The following is a 16372-nucleotide window of genomic DNA, read 5'->3' as shown; positions in this document are numbered from 1 at the left end:
CTCCCCCCACCAGCTATCAGTCTGCACAATTTGCCATGTAAGCAAAACAAGAAATAGCATCGTTGTTCAGCTGTTAAGGGAATGCCCCTGCCCCTGCCCGAGCCCCAACACAAAATTAATTCAAATTGGGACAGATATCGGCATTCTTTGCTGAAAATAATTTCCCAAACAGTCAAGCACCTCAGCAGCCCTTTCATCTCCAGGAGGGGAATTTTATTTTCTCTTGTTACGTATTTCCTGAAATCAATGGACCAGTTCCTGCTCTGCAATGCAAAGCTCCATAAACCCAACAGATCCAGCCCCTTCAGTATCTTCATTGCATTGTACAGAATTCTTGGGTGGCATTAGAGCTACTTCACCTCTTCTCCCTGGGACTGGTGGAGGGGGTGTAGAAAAGGGAAAGAGGGCTTGGCCAGGTTGTTCCCATGCACCAGCCATCTGTTGCTGCTAGATCCACCCCCAGAGGCTGTTGGCAGCCTGAAAGCTACTCTCTTTTATTCTGGGGACTGGCCCAGTGCAAAATGGCATCAGGATTGGAGGAATTGGCAACGGTGGCTTAAAACTACCTTTGTGGCCCTCTTCCTCAGTTATGGTAAGCAATGCTTTACTGCAGCTGAGGAACTGGGCCATCAAGCTTCATTCCAGCTCAATTTCAAGAGCAGAAATGGTTTTAAAAGGGACCAAGGACCCTTAAGGTAATCAATTCATTTGCTGACATTGAAAACTAAATATGAGGTAGAATCTAAGATCAACTGTCAATGGGATTTAGGCTCCTTATTGCCTAATTTACTTTTGCAAATGGGACTCCTGAGCCTAAGTAATGTGCTATTTTGCAAATGTTACCCATAATGACTGACACCAGCTTCATGTAAAGCTCTCCCTACATCCACCTACTCATCTCCCCAAACTGTGTATCCCAAGAGTAGAGCTGAGCTGTTTGAAGGGCTGTGCACATGGGGTGTTCACGCATACTTGCAGGGCCGGCTCCAGGCACCAGCCCACCAAGCTGGTGCTTGGGGCGGCACCTGGAGGGGGGCGGCACGGCGCTCCGGCCCCCGGGGAGAGCGGGGTCACGGCCGGGCTCGCCGCCCTCCCCCCTGCGCTCTGGCCGCTGGGGGGAGAGCGGGCTCGCCGGGGCTCCGGCCGCCCTCCCCCCGCGCCCTTCCCCCGGCCGCCGGGGGGAGAGCGGGCTCGCCGCCCTGCCCCCGGCGCTCTGGCCGCCGGGTGGAGAGAGGAGCCCCCGCCGGGGCTCGCCACCCTCCTCCCAGGGCTCCGGCCGCCCTCCCCCCCGCCGCCCTCCCCCCGGCCGCCAGGGGGAGAGTGGAGCCCCCACCGGGGCTAGCCGCCCTCCCCCCGGGGCTCCGGCCGCCCTCCCCCCCTCCGCGGGGGGGGGGAGGGGATGGCCGGAGATTTTTTTGCCTGGGGCGGCAAAAAAGCCAGAGCCGGCCCTGCATACTTGTGTGGATCATGTCTTTGGACTCCTGAGCCTTACCACAAAATTCCCCTCTACAAGGTTCCTGTCACAGCGACCTGAAGGGTGACTGCTATGCAGGCTTTTGGGGGAGTCAGATTAGGGCTGGCAAACTTCTGCTTTATGCCACTGCAGGTGTGTGTGGGCTTTATGGCAAGAGTCTGCCAGGCCTGCCAAACTTTGGCCATGAGTTTGAAAGCTGTTGTGCTATTGAAATGGAAAGCTAGAGTTTAATTAGAGCTTCACAGTACAAAGTGAAGTAACTCCTGTTAATATAGCAGAGCTTGCTTTATATATTTATGTTTGTGAGATTGAAAATGTAAAGGGAGCTGGTAGCCTGGTAATGCAGTGGCAGCACAATGGTTCTCACACCTAAGGGACCCGAGATCAAAGTCTAAGCTTTTGTACCAACAGGATGGGAGCACTATGGAGGTATCACACACCTGGGCTCTGGGTGGAGAGTAGACACTCCATATCACATCACTCTCTAACAGCATCCCTGAGGTAGATGGAAAAAGGAGTACCACCAGCTAGTTCTAGGACTAGTCCTCTTCAACCAGCACAAGGATGTGGGCCCCTTGGGGGAAAGTAGATAAAAAGGCATGGATGGGGAAGGGACCATTCCCCAGAAACTGGGAGCATCTGATAGGATCATGGGTGAGGAATGCAATGGATCTTTTGATCATTTTTGGTGATGGTTTTGTGAGTGTGTCTGTATGTGTGTGTTTGTGCAGTGCTGGAGACTACAGCCCTCTGTTTATCCATATGTGAGGTACAGCAGAGGCGGTAACATGGCAGGTTCTTCACACAATCCCAGCAATCTGCCTCAAAACTGACGCTGAAGAGGATAGCTTGATCTCCAGCCTTTGTCACTGGCCTCTCTGCCGACACTGCCAGCAAGAATACTAGACCTGTGCCAAGTGCAGTGGCGACTTTTATGTCAACATTTGACCAGTGAGCTCTGCATTGATACCATCAATTCATTTCACAATTTAATTCATTTTCAGCAGAACTAAGCTGTGATCTGTCCAGCATTTTCCATATTTATTTGGCATTCCTCCTTTAACCTTTTTTCAGAAGAGGAAACAGAAAACAAAAAAGCAAAGCAGTTAACTTTCTTTGCTTTTTAGCATTGTTTACTGTTCTTTGGCTACTTATCACTTTTTCTTATCACACATTCAGTTGTCTTATAGTGGGTCCCACTTCAATCCTATGTTTCTGCTGACCCAACACATAATTGTTCTAAAGATCTGAAAAATGTTTTCCTGCACTTAAAAGAAACAAAGAAAGTCCATTTAGTTTGCAATGACGGTGCTGATAGCAACTAAAAACATACCTAGGCAAGGGTTATAAAAAGTTAGAACACAAGCTAAAATATTATTAATCCTCATGCAAGGTTCAGAACATGCTAAGAGAATGAATGTCCTCCTTTAAACAAAGTCATTGTTATAAAAGATATAGATCCAGAGTTGGAGCCTAATGGTCATTGAAGGCAATGAAATTCTTGACTCCAGGAAGGGACTCCCAAAGTCCTTACTCAGGCAAACCTCCATTTCCTGTGGAATTACTAAAAACTGGGTAAGGACTTCAAGATTTGGCCTAACAGGGAAAAAAATCAATTGCACATGAATAATATGTGTAAAATGTTTGTGTCTAACTTCAGAGTGACACATTATATTAATATATTATTAGCCATGAGAATTTTATCTGCGAAAGATCTCCAGCTTTCTCAAATGTTAGTGGCAAAGCACATTGGAAGTGATCAAAACAATCCAAGGTGTGACTCCTTCACTATCTACTCAACTTTATTAATGAATGAATGTTTATGACAAATGCCTACGAAGGAGAAAATGTGGCAGTGCAATAATTGATTTTGTTCATGTAAGTGGAAAAAACACATATATATACATAAACGTTTTGCAAAATTATTTCATTTTAAAACTTTTTGCTAGTAAACATTTTAGCTGCAAAAATTATTGTTTATTTTTATATATAAAAAGTTGCTAAATCATTTATTTGTTAATAAATTTTATAGACATGTTTGTAGCTTTCTTTTGTCTTTTTATTTTATACACAAACTATTCCCTCTGATAATCCTTGTGTAAGCGATGGAAAGAGTCCAAATGTTTATTATACAATGTTAGATAATTTCATTGTAAGCTTGATTTAAACCTCATAGCCCAGAAATAAACTGGGCACAATGTAGAAATTACACTTCCTACAGCCTTTGGCCTAATCCTGAACCCTTACAGTACACATACTTAAGACGCACTGAAGCAGAAGCAGACTGTAGAGTCCATTAAACAAAGGTATGTTTCACACTTTTTATATTTTTTACATTTGTTCAAATTTTTTCATAAAAGTTTTTGAATTTTTCTGTTTTTTTTTTTCAAAAAAACAAAGCCAAACACACACACACACACACACACACACAACAGATCCAAACACCACAAGAAAGTGAACATTTTAGCTTGAGGGAGATTGTTTTAGGGTTTTCTCTTTTTTTCCTTCATTTTTCTCTTCCTTTTTTCTTTTTGCTCTCTTTTTCATTTGTGAAATGGTAAAAAGAAAAAGAGGATGAGGGGAGACTAAATGGGGAAAAAACCAATTCCGCCCCCCCCCCCCCCCCAAAAAAATTGTTGGTAGTAAGTTTCAGAAATCCCAAAAATTTCTCTCTTCTTTTCATTTTCTCTAAAAATTGGAAATTTGTGGAAAAAAAGAAAAATTTTCCCTTCAAATTTTCATTTTTGAAAAAATGCAGTTTCTTGTCAAAAGGCACGGTAAATGAAAAATTCCCCCACCCTTACTAAATCTAGTTTAAATTTAATTTCACCTGTTTCTGTTTCCACAAAATATTTCCTTAGAAGAGTTACTTCACCATTATTACAACACCTTTGACATTTGAAGGTCAAAATCATGTAAATATTCAGCCATTTCTTACTAATCCCCAAACCTTCTAAATGTTGAAATCTAAAGCATTGTAAAGTGTAACACGCATAACATAACAGAGACTTTGAAATGCACTGTCTTTCAACAGGTCTTGTCAGTTTGTGGATGTTTACCCCAGGTGAATCCACACCAATGTAGCTGCGTTTTGTGGAAAGGCCTACTATGGATGTACTGCACTGGTGTCAACTGAGACTTGCATTAGTGCAGATTACTCCAGTTGGAAACAGGATGAGTTTCATTGGAACAAATCATGGTTTACACCAGTGCAGCACATGATCTATTCTAGGACTTTGCACTGGTGTAGCTATACCAGTGGCTAGAAATCCCAATGTAGACAAGGCCTGAGTTACTTCAGAGGAAATCAAAATATTCATCATTATGTGATCTCTTACAGTAATGAATATTGCAAGGGAGTAGGAAAACAGCATTTTTCAGTGACCTCTCTGCTGTATCATGTCCCATCTTCAGCTTTTAGCAACGTATGCTGCTAATAATACTCCTCAGAAGTGAGTCTAAAAATGATTTCACTTAAATCTTAATGAAAAGCACATTTTAAGGTAAATGAGTTTAATGATATTTGAGGTTTAAGTTTAAAATACTGCAAGCAATCTACTGCGTAAATTAACAGTGATGTAGATCTAGCCAACCTGAAACCAAATGCTGACAAGTGCAAGTGATATTTAAAAAAAAACCCAGCATGGTTTGAAAAAGCAGCAGCAGTTGGTTTTGATTGTTGATGAATCAACAAAGCCCAGCAGGTGGCAATATAGGCACTTGTCGTAATTTGAAATCATTGAACTCATGTCGCCCAACTATATTAAGAAGATTTAAGAAAAATGTAATTCTAGTCATGTGTGGCTGTACCTCTCACATGGAAAATAAAAGTCTGAACACTGAAGGTGATTTTATTCACTAAAATAATGCAAATTCCATGTGTTAGGGCGTGGGATTATTTCCATCACTGGATCCTTCTTGCTGTATGCATATTTTGGGGGATTTACCATGTATTGTTTCATTAACTTGGATTGGAACAAAGTTTCTTTCAATTGCAGAGTGCACAATGTGTCTGGAAACCAGACATGCCAAACCCGCGAAAATAATGCCGAAATTGGGCTTGTTTTTGGCTTAATTGGCTTGTGAGTTGCTTGTTGGCTAGTTTTTGGCTTGTAGTTTGTTGTAGCTTGTTGCTTCTTTTTTTTGACTAGCTCCCGGCAAGCAGGGGCAATGAGCAAGCAGGGGCAATGAGCAAGCAGGGCAAGGGAGGAGAGAGTCAGGGGCGCACAGCGGGCCCACCACAGTCCCAGACTGCACGCTGGCAGGGCCGGCTCCAGGCACCAGCCCACCAAGCTGGTGCTTGGGGCGGCACCTGGAGGGGGGCGGCGCGGCGCTCCGGCCGCCGGGGAGAGCGGGGCCACGGCTGGGCTCGCCGCCCTCCCCCCGGCGCTCTGGCCGCCCTCCCCCCGCCCGCCGAGGGGAGAGCGGCGAGCCCCTGCCGGGGCTCGCCGCCCTGCGCTCTGGCCGCCGAGGGGAGAGCCGAGCCCCAGCCGAGACTCGCCGCCCTCTCGCCGCCCTACCCCCGGTGCTCTGGCCGCCGGGGGGGGAGAGCCGAGCCCCAGCCGGGACTCGCCGCCCTCTCGCCGCCCTGCCCCCGGCGCTCTGGCCGCCCTCCCCCCCGGCGCCCTCCCCCCAGGGCTCCGGCAGCCCCCCCCCCCGCCCAAAAACCCGCCCCCCCCCCCCGGGGGGGGCGGGCGGCCGGAGGCTTTTTTGCCTGGGGCGGCAAAAAAGCCAGAGCCGGCCCTGCACGCTGGGGGAATCTCGTCACAGAGTGTTACAGTTCTTAGGGATTGGCTTGTTTTGACCTTGTTTTGAAATGGGATTAACTTGATTTGTGGCTTATTGTGAAAGTCGGGGTGCTTATTTACCGTGTGAAAGTTGGCAACTGTGCTGGAAACACATCCCACAGTTTTTCGTTATGAAATGGCCTTTTGAAGGCTAACAGAGTTAGCTCTGATCAGAGCTTTGTCTTGAAGTACTGCTGTTAATGGGTTTTACATTTGACCTGCCTAAAGTAAATATTCTCATCCAGATAAGATTTCAAACGGTTTGTTCTGTTCTTAATTAATCAACCATTCTTCAAAAGCTAAGTTTGATTCTGGGGTTAGGTCTCATGATTAGTCTACTGATCACTAATTATTTTTAGTGTTATCATTTGTTAAAATATGGGTGGAAATATTAGAGGGGGGGGCCTGGATTTTTTTTTTTTTAACCACTCATCTGGAGAGTCCAAAGGGAAAGGAGTAAATATGTAACACAGGATATATTTAGGGAAGGCAATTTTAGCAGTGAGTTGAAGTTCTGTATATTTTTGTGCTCAGGAAAATACAGAGAGAAAGTGAGCCTAGTGAACATGAAGGTTTCTTCCGGGCTTCTGGGTACTGAAGTAACTGGAGAGTCCCCCGGGGTGAAATTAAGAATCAAGAGTGCTGGGGAGCCTCTGGAATCTTGAAAGTACTGTTAAGAGAATTGAAAATCTGTAATAACAATACTTCTATAGTACCTTCTATTCAAGGCTCTGAAAGTGCTTTACGACCATCTGCTAGGCTTATAGTCCCTGCCAGGCAAGTCTTATTCACACTATGTTAAAGTTAGGGAAACTGAGGCCCAGAAAAGTTACTTGACTTGCATGAACAGAGCCAGCAATACAACCCAATTCACCTAATGCCCAATCGTGTCCTCTCAGCACTGGACCCTGCTCCCTCGCAATACAAAGCTCTATTGCTTGTTTGGATGGGAACCTGCAGGGAGAATCTTAATCTTAATTTTCAAAACTATAGAACCCAAACTGCAAGTTGAAACCCCACATTTTAGCACTTAAAGCACTAATCCTGCAATGAGCTGCATGCAGGTAGACCCCAGTACCGATCAAGTGCCCTGCTAAAACCATTATGGTTCTCTGTGGATGCAGGGTCCTACACATGTACAAAGCATTGCAAGATTGGGACCTAAGTATATACTTTAGTATATAGAATTGGCATTTGTGCTCTTATGTGATCACTTGAACAGGGGGTTTAGGCTCTCATGGTAAAAAATTGCACACTTTGATTGATTCTAAGAATGGGAAGCCCTGATTGCACTCATCACAGTAGTATCTAAGGTCCAGATCCACAAAGATGCTTAGGAGCCTAAGTCTTGGTTTAGGCACCTATGTCCCAGTTTTGGCTCCACTGTGATCCATAAAACTCCCGCTGAACCCTGTAGGTGCTAAACTCACTTGGTGCCTAAGTTTTCAGGGTAAAAGTTCACAAGATGTCTATCTTTCTGCCTGTGGGCATGTGCACTGCTGCCTCCCTCTAGGCATCCAGATGCTTGTCTCCTGCTTCAGCCCAAGATCGATTCACAAACTGAAGGCAGACCAGCGTTCATCTACTTAAATTGCATGTAGGGCTCAATCTGGTAGGTGTGCTCAGAGGCCATCTACTGGATCAAGTCTCATTCAAAATCCAGCTGGAGGAGGCACTTCTGTTACCAGCCTTGTTGGACAAGTAGTTACAGCACTTGCCTGAGATACAGGAAACTCAGGTTCAATTCCCCCTTCTTTACCAGCGGGGAAGAAAGGATTTGAAGGGGGGGGGGGGGTCTCCCACCTCTAAGGAGAGTGTTGTAACCACTTAGCTGTGGGTCAACCTCAGTCTCTCCTGTTGAAGCTGTTTCACTGTGGACAAATAATGAAAGAGTGATGGAACTGGAGGAGTGGACTATGGGTTTCCCACCTCCCAGGTGGGTGTCCTAACTTCAGAGTTATGCTCACTCTCTGGCCCAATGACTATTTAAGTATTTATCCACTGTGGAACAGTCCTGAGGGCATCACCCTGGCAGGTGAGAGACCCGGGCTCCTGGCTTCAATCACTCTATTAAGCCACAGTGGAACAGCTTCAACAGGAGAGGCTGAAGGAGCCCCACATCACAACATCCCATAGCTCAGTGGTTAGAAAGTCCCCTGAGAGGGGGAAGACCGCCTGCTTAAATCCTTTCTTCCCCTCTACAGGAGAGAAATGGGAATTGAACCTGGGTCTCCCACATCCCAGGTGTGTGTGCTAACCACTGGGCTAAAAGTTGTAAAATGGGCATGTTCTCTTTCGGCCATTTTGTGGCATGAGGCAGGTGTGTAACTCATTCCCCTAAGAACCACCTTAGATGCCTAAGCTCCTTTGCGCTATGTGGCTCTCTGCAGGCTGGACATAGGCACCCATCTCCTGAGATGGGCTGGGCTTAGCATACACTCATCTAGTCAGCATCTCCCATTGGCTAGCTTAGGCAACTCCTGGCTTTTGTTGATCTCATTCTTAAGCACTTCTCTCTCCCCATTCATTGTGTAGGGACCTTGGCACCTGATTTGGCTTTGTGGATTGCAGTGTCATTCCTGTGATTTTTCTAGTTGCCTAAAAGTTAGGCACCATGACACTCAATGTTGCAATCCCAAGGTCCCTTTGTTGATCCCACCCTAAGCACCTAACTGAGATAACTTAGCACCTATCAATGGATGGCTCCTTTCCATACCACTAATGAGGGCAGGCAGGTGAGCATTTTGAGATCCAGTATATATCAATTTGATCTGCTTGTCATTTCACTCTTCCATTTTTTCTTTCTTCTCTATTTTCGTTTTCTTCTCTCACTCTTTTATCTATCTATCTATCTATCTATCTATCTATCTATCTATCTATCTATCATATGCAAGATTTAGATTGTATTAAATGTTAATCAATTGCCAAGACCTGGGGGATTTAGTTTGGGTCTTTTCCCCCCCTCAAATAATTATTTATATGTGTTATCACAAGTTGGAGATCCTTGTGCATCTGAAACTCAGTAAAAATATATTAGAAAAAAAAAGTAAAGACCAAATTCTGGTCTCATTTACACTAGAGAATTCAGTGAAGTTCTTCTGGATTTAAACCTGTGTAAGTGAAAGCAGAATTTGGCTATAGTATGTGTTCTGTCAATGAAAGAAGACCATAGTCACCTTTGGGACAATGGTCAATTATAAAACCATTAGGCTGCTTTTCCTGTGCAGGTGGTGCAGTGTCATATCAAGTGTTTAGTCTCATCAAACATCTGACTCACTGGATGTGCAAATTTCCCAGTCTCTCTATTATTTTGCAATGAGGGAGGATGGAGAAATTACAAGTTTAAAATTAGAGATGGACCTGAGCCACAAAGTTCAAATCCAGATTGGAATTTTCAGTGTTCAGGGGTATTTTGTTCTGGGGTTTTGGTTCAGGCCCATGCATAGCTAAAATGGAACAGAAGTGAATTGGTAGAGTTGTGTTTGGTTTCTGCTCGGCACCAGTCAGGATCTGGCATATTAAATATTCACCAGTGTAAAAAGAAGTTGGACGTTTCCCCATAAATGCATGCAATATTCCAAAGAACAGCAGGAATAGCATTTACAGTGTCCTCCTGACCTGTAATTCACCTCATCATTTTTCAGTATATAAACTATGGCACATCTTAGATGTGACATACCATAACTTGATGCAAGCCAGTGCAACCGCACACCAGGTTCATTTAAACAAATACCTCCTCCTCATTTAACAAATGGGTAGAACTGCTTGCCATCAAAGCTGACTAAATTTCCTGTACTTCCAGTGGGCACCTGATGCTTGCTGCTACAATGTCTCAGTGACAGTGGCAAAGTCTGCAATCTTGTGCAACAATATAAGAAATAATAAAATGTTTAAATTGTACTAAGTGCAATTGTCCTTAAGTGTGGTTATTGTTCATTTTTACCCTATCAACACTAGTCATAGTTTGATAAAGCCGATACAGTAAAACCCAATCTAGAGATTGTTTTAATATGGTGGGCTATTTTAGATTAAAAGTAAGCTTTCTCAAGCTCTGATTCCTTGTTGGAGATAGGAGTGTTGCTTTCATGTTGACTGTGGTAGAAGGCACCAGAGATTCCACAGGCAAAGTGACTACAACCCTCTTGGTTGACAAACCAGGGACCTTTAGCTTAACTGGCTCTGTGGGTCTGTAACACCTTATACCCTTTGTGGATCATCACAGAGGGAACCTGTAATACACCCTCCCCATTGGGTTATGCTTGTAGAAACACAAATTCTGTCCTTCTCTAAGGAGCCTAGCTTGGGGGAGTAGAGTTTGATAGCTGATAACAATTATCTTATCGAAGCTTTGCCAAAATACAGACATCAGTTACAGATCCATAACTATTATTATTATTATTTATCATTGGAAAAAATTTAGGGAGCCAGAAAATGAGACCAGAATAGGAGACAAGAAGGTGTGCTGGTGTGAAGCAATTTTGCTGAGCATGCCTGATCAGAATCTAAATGATTGTCGCAACTCAGCTGTGGAATCTGAGCTGTGTACTGCCGTCCTTACTCAGGCCAACCTTCCACTGGGGTGCCAATGGCAGTTTTGTGTTCTGCAGGGTCAGACTCACTGTGTTATTCTTTATATAATCCAAAGGACAAAATGCTTTGCATTTATCTTCTGTATCCTTGTCTACTCTGGCAATTTACAGCGCTGCAACTTTCTGGCTCAGGGGTGTGAAAAAACACTCCCCTGAGCACAGCAAATTTCAGCGCTGTAAAGCGCCAGTGTAAACAGTGCACCAGTGCTGGGAGCTATGCCCCTCCTAGAGGTGGCTTTTTAGAGCACCGTGACCACACAAGCCATGTTAAAGCGCTGCTGCGCAGGGCCGGCTCTAACTTTTTTGCCGCCCCAAGCAGCAAAAAAAAGCACTGCCCTGCCGTAACACCCCCCCGAGCACCGCCCCGCCCTGCCGAAACACTCCCCCACCGAGCGCTGTGCCGCCGAACCCCCCCGCCGAGCGCCGTGCCACTGAACAGCCCCCGCCGCACTGCCAAACACCCCCCACTGAGCTGCTGAACCCCCCTGCGCGGAGCGCCGCCAAACACCCCCCACTGAGCTCTGCGCTGCCGAACACTCCCTCCCCCCGCGGAGCACCGTGCAACCGAACACCCCCACTGAGCGCCGCGCCGCCGAACATCCCCGAGCACCGCGCTGCCGAACACCCCTGCCCCCCGCGGAGCCCTCCACGCCGAGCGCCGCCGAACCCCCCCTGCAGAGTGCCGCGCTGCCGAACCCCTCCCCACGGAGCACCGTGCCGCCAAACACCCCCGCCAAGTGCTGTGCCGCGCTGCCCCCCACCACCCCAAGATTGGCCACCCCTTACCAGGTGCCGCCCCAAGCACGTGCTTGGTTGGCTGGTGCCTGGAGCCGGCCCTGCTGCTGTGGCAGCACTTTAGCATTGCTAGTTAGATCTTATATTTCTGTGTAGGGTAGGAAGATTAATTTTAACTTAATTTTATATGTTGCAATAATTTAGATAAATTACCTCTATGACATACACAACAGAATACTGTAGGCCAGATTTTTCCCCTGCCTAGCAGCCACTTTGCATCAAACTGCTCGTACAAAATGACCCTAATGCTGTTGTAGACAGTCACAGAAGGACAATCCCATTGTATCCGGATCCTCTGGTGGTGTAGAGCTGGAGTACAAGTTTTTACATCACCCCCAGCAGCAAGCTTAAGAGGCATGAGCTGCTGTGACCTTGGCATTCCCTGGCTGATACATCTCCAGCTTGGGGATGCTGGCAACTGGTACAAAGGATCAGGCTGCTCTTACTACTAATGATGGAGTGTTGGCCTGGCACCCAGCCAGCCCGGAGATGGGGAGCATAACGGTGGACTGAAGCTCCTTTTGCAATCCCCTCCTGAGATGTGGCATGTAATTCTTGACAGCAGCTGAGGATCCAGATTTGTCTGTTTTACCAGTAGATTAGTAAATAAAAATAAAATTACTAAACATTTAAATTGTAAGTTCTTTGGACCAGGGGCCATCTTTTCTTGTTCTGTGTTTGTCCACAATGGAGTCAGTCCATGACGGGGGCTCATAGGCATTACCACAATACAAATAAATAAATAAATACATAAATATTGTTAGTGATAATCATTAATAACAAGGAAGTAAGACTTAAGTCGCCTTTAATTCACCCTGTTGTGCCTATGCATTGTAGGAATTCCATGTCCAGATACTACAGTGCTTGGCATTAAAGGCATCTCAGTCAAGTGTGTGTTTTTATATAGTACATGTGCTGAAATATCTAAGTATAGCAGGGTTAATTAAGGTCAAAGTTTGTACTTCTAGGTTTAGCCCAGAGTCTTACTGTTATTTTAATATGTTTTTTTCTTTCTTTTTGAACATCATATCCAAAATAAAACAAAAACAACTCCTATTGACATTGTACCACTTCCAAAATCCAGGATTATGAGACATAGCCATTGAAAACAAAACCCTGCTATTGACACAGTATCTTGCCTGCAGCTTCTTTGTATCTGGTATGTTGGTGGAGCCATTACAACTCATCCATTTTACAAGAAAGTTCGTCTGACTTTATCATCAGGTCCTCCAGATGTGATACCATGTCAGTAGAGAGTTGCGATACTGCATTAATGTAACACATCACTGAATTTTTTCACAATGTAGCTGAAAATATCACAAGAAATGGCTTAGGATGATGGTATGTGAGTGCATACAGATTGTGGTCAACAGATTGTGGGCCATAGTCAACCTGTGAACTCTTTGCCAGAGGATGTTGAAGGCCAAGACTATAACAGGCTTCAAAAAAGAACTAGATAAATTCATGGAGGATAGGTCCATCAATGGCTATTAGCCAGGATGGGCAGGGATGGTGTCACTAGCCTCTGTTTGCCAGAAGCTGGGAATGGGCCACAGGGGATGGATCACTTGATGATTACCTGTTCTGTTCATTCTCTCTGGGGCACCTGGCATTGGCCACTGTCGGAAGACAGGATACTGGGCTAGATGGACCTTTGGTCTGACCTAGTATGGCCATTCTGATGTTTGTATGGTTTTTATTTAAAAGTAGTGAAAGGCTGCAGTCAATGCTAAGAACTAAGGGACTGCATTTCTTTTGTTGTTGCCACTGGTTGTTCCTTTTATGCACTGAGAGTAAAATATGCCTTTAAGTGCTTAAAATATGTCTTTAAGTGCTTGCAAAGCCCTGGAATGTGTGGTTTATAACGGTATTAGGAACTGACCCATAATTACAGCAGTGCTACTAGGCATGGCACTAGTAATTTATTTTGTAAGCTCTTGAAATGCTGACTATTTCATTCTTTCTTATAGTCTGATTCTGGGTAGGTAATAGCAGGCAGAACAGAGCCCTTTTTCCAGGATTTCTAACAAGGATCCGTTATGCATAAAGTCAGTCTGTATCTGACACAGTCGTCTCATTCTTCATAACTCTTTCATGAACCCCAGCAATGATACCAGCATACCCAGCAGGATTGTGTAATGCCCTAGAATTTTGGCATCCTTCTCTCAGTCTATTCCAAACCAAAGTTTGTATTTGATGGTTTCTGGTCTTAGTCTCTGATTGATAGGAGTATCTCTGCTTATCAGCTAGACTGCCAGCAAATACTATCAGCTGGATTCTCTGGTCCACTAAGACCACTTCATTCTGCAAAAGCAGTGCAAAGTGGCTTTGAGCTGGCTAGAGATAGCCAGTAGACATTTTCCTTGTACAGAGAAACTCTTTCCTGGTGGAAAGCTGGCAGAGATGGTCCTGCAGCCTCCTGTGCCTGCCACCTTCCTGTGAATCAAGGAGCCACAACCAGTGGCCCCCTCTCTCCATGCCATCTGAGCAGAGCTCTGACAGAGTGGAGAATTAAGGCCATGATCTTTGTCTTTGCAGTACATTTGAGGGACTTGCTCAGCCACGTCTTGTGAAAGGAGCAGAAATACTTCTTATTTATGTGTAGAGGGCTAGCATGAGTTCTGAGCATGATTTTAGTCCCATTTAAGCCCTCAATGTCAGGTTTAAAAGGGACATAGGTCGTACAAAGAGGTTTTTATTGACTGTCTGCAGAGGGATGAATTTCACTCTACATGAATAAATCCGTGACTATTTTTGTTGTTGTAGGATTACAGAATTTACAATTCAATTAGAATTTTCCAATTAATTAAACTTGAAATTATTATACTAAACACAGTATTCTGAAGACTACTTGGATTTCTTTTATAGATAATACAATGTAAAACAAAACTAACATAAAATTAATGAAAATTAGATGTTAAGAAGTGACTTGTATGATTATAATTGCATAATACATTAACCATTACTCAAATGAGATGACTTTTGGTAATTAACTGTGTGAAAGAAAAAGAAGGAAAGAAAGAACTATCTGTTTTAGGAAGCAGCCCATTTACAAACTGCTATTTTCCTTGCAGATGCTGACCAAGTTAAGATACAAACTGAACAATGACTATCCAAAATAACTGCATTGTGGGCGAATGTGGTTAACATGCAGTTGGATATAAAAATCAAATATGACCATGGAGAAACTTCTCCTTTTGGCCATAGATGCACTGATGACATATTCAGAGCTGGAATCTTTCAGAATTAGTACATTAAATAGTGTTACTGTGGTGGAAAATGCAGCTGACATGGCATCCTCGTGGCTAGTGGCATCATCTGGGAGTCTCGGGTTCAGGAGTAACACCACAACACTCAATCTCTAGGCCACATATTGGAAGAGATGAGTACTAGCTGGATCAGCTACTATGGCATCTCTCACCAGCTTCCTCAGCATGTTGGCTGATTCATAAAATGGTATTTATCCAAACAAAAGGGGTTGTTTTTAGATGATTTTCTTACTGACTACACTAGCAGCACTCTGCTTGTATAGTTATACTGGTATGCTATATCCAAAAAGGGCTTCTAGTGTGGATGCAGCTTATATCAGCAAAGCTATACTTTATTCCACTCCCTGCCCCAAACAAAACAAGTTATACTGATAATGTGCAATTGTACTGGTATAACTGAATCTACCCTAGGGGCTTTTGTGGGCACATCTCTGTCCGACGGATCACTTCTCTTCACACTCTTGACCAACATAGCTATGTTGGCAGAAATCTGTAGTGTAGACCTGGCCTAAGGAGACCAAGCTTAGTTACTAGTAAGTATTAATTATACTATATTTAATATATAAATTAAATTACATTAATCATTACAAATTATGTTAAAAATGCATGGCTTATTAATTATAGTTACTTATTATGTACGGTTAAAAAGTCATGTTTCAGTAGGCTGAAAGCAGCAACTGTCAAAAGAAGGTGTACATGCAAGTGGTTAGAACAGGGAAATAAGAGTCAGGAGTCCAGAATTCTATCCTTAATTTTGCTACTGACTTGCTTTATAGCATTGGGAAGTAACCATTTCTCTGTGACACACTTCCCAGGGAATAAAAAGGGATAATCAGTTGCCATTCAAGTTTTTGGAAGGGCTCACAAAATGGGTTTCTGAGGCCTCACAACTTCTAGGATAGCCCCACTCCAGCTTAGCCTATTTATAAATAAAAAAGAAGGGGAAGAATGATCACAAAGCACTGTGTGCTTATCAACACGACAGTAGGATACATGCAAACAGTTTGTGTGAATGTGACAAAAGAAATTTAAATTAATAATCTGCTATACATTTTTAAAATCTTGCTTTTAGTGGTTTGTCTTTCTCCCTCGGTCAAGAAGTAGATAGATGTTTTAAAATCTGCTATGCATGCACATAGAATATAATGTTCTTGTGGAAAACAGTAAAGGAAAAGAAAATGTCTTATAATTTCTTTGATCTGTTATTTTCTGCTACCTTTCCCTAAAATGGTCCAACCTCCTGAATGGAAGGCCCAGCAGGTTTAAAACCCAGGTCCATAGAGCTGTCACCAGTCACTTCTGTGGTGCTACCCAGCAGCAGCTGTAAGTAGCTCACCCTCCACTTCCCATAACCCGCTATGGACACAGACCATAGGAAGTCCCGCCTCAAGGGGTCTGTCAGGCAGCAGCCTCATGGTGCCTGATTGGCTTCCTGCCCTACATAAACCCAAGCCGTGT

This window comes from Terrapene carolina, unplaced genomic scaffold (assembly GCF_002925995.2).
Source record: "Terrapene carolina triunguis isolate 2854851 unplaced genomic scaffold, T_m_triunguis-2.0 Scaffold113, whole genome shotgun sequence".
Taxonomy (NCBI): Eukaryota; Metazoa; Chordata; order Testudines; family Emydidae; genus Terrapene; species Terrapene triunguis.
This window is presented reverse-complemented; position numbering follows the sequence as displayed.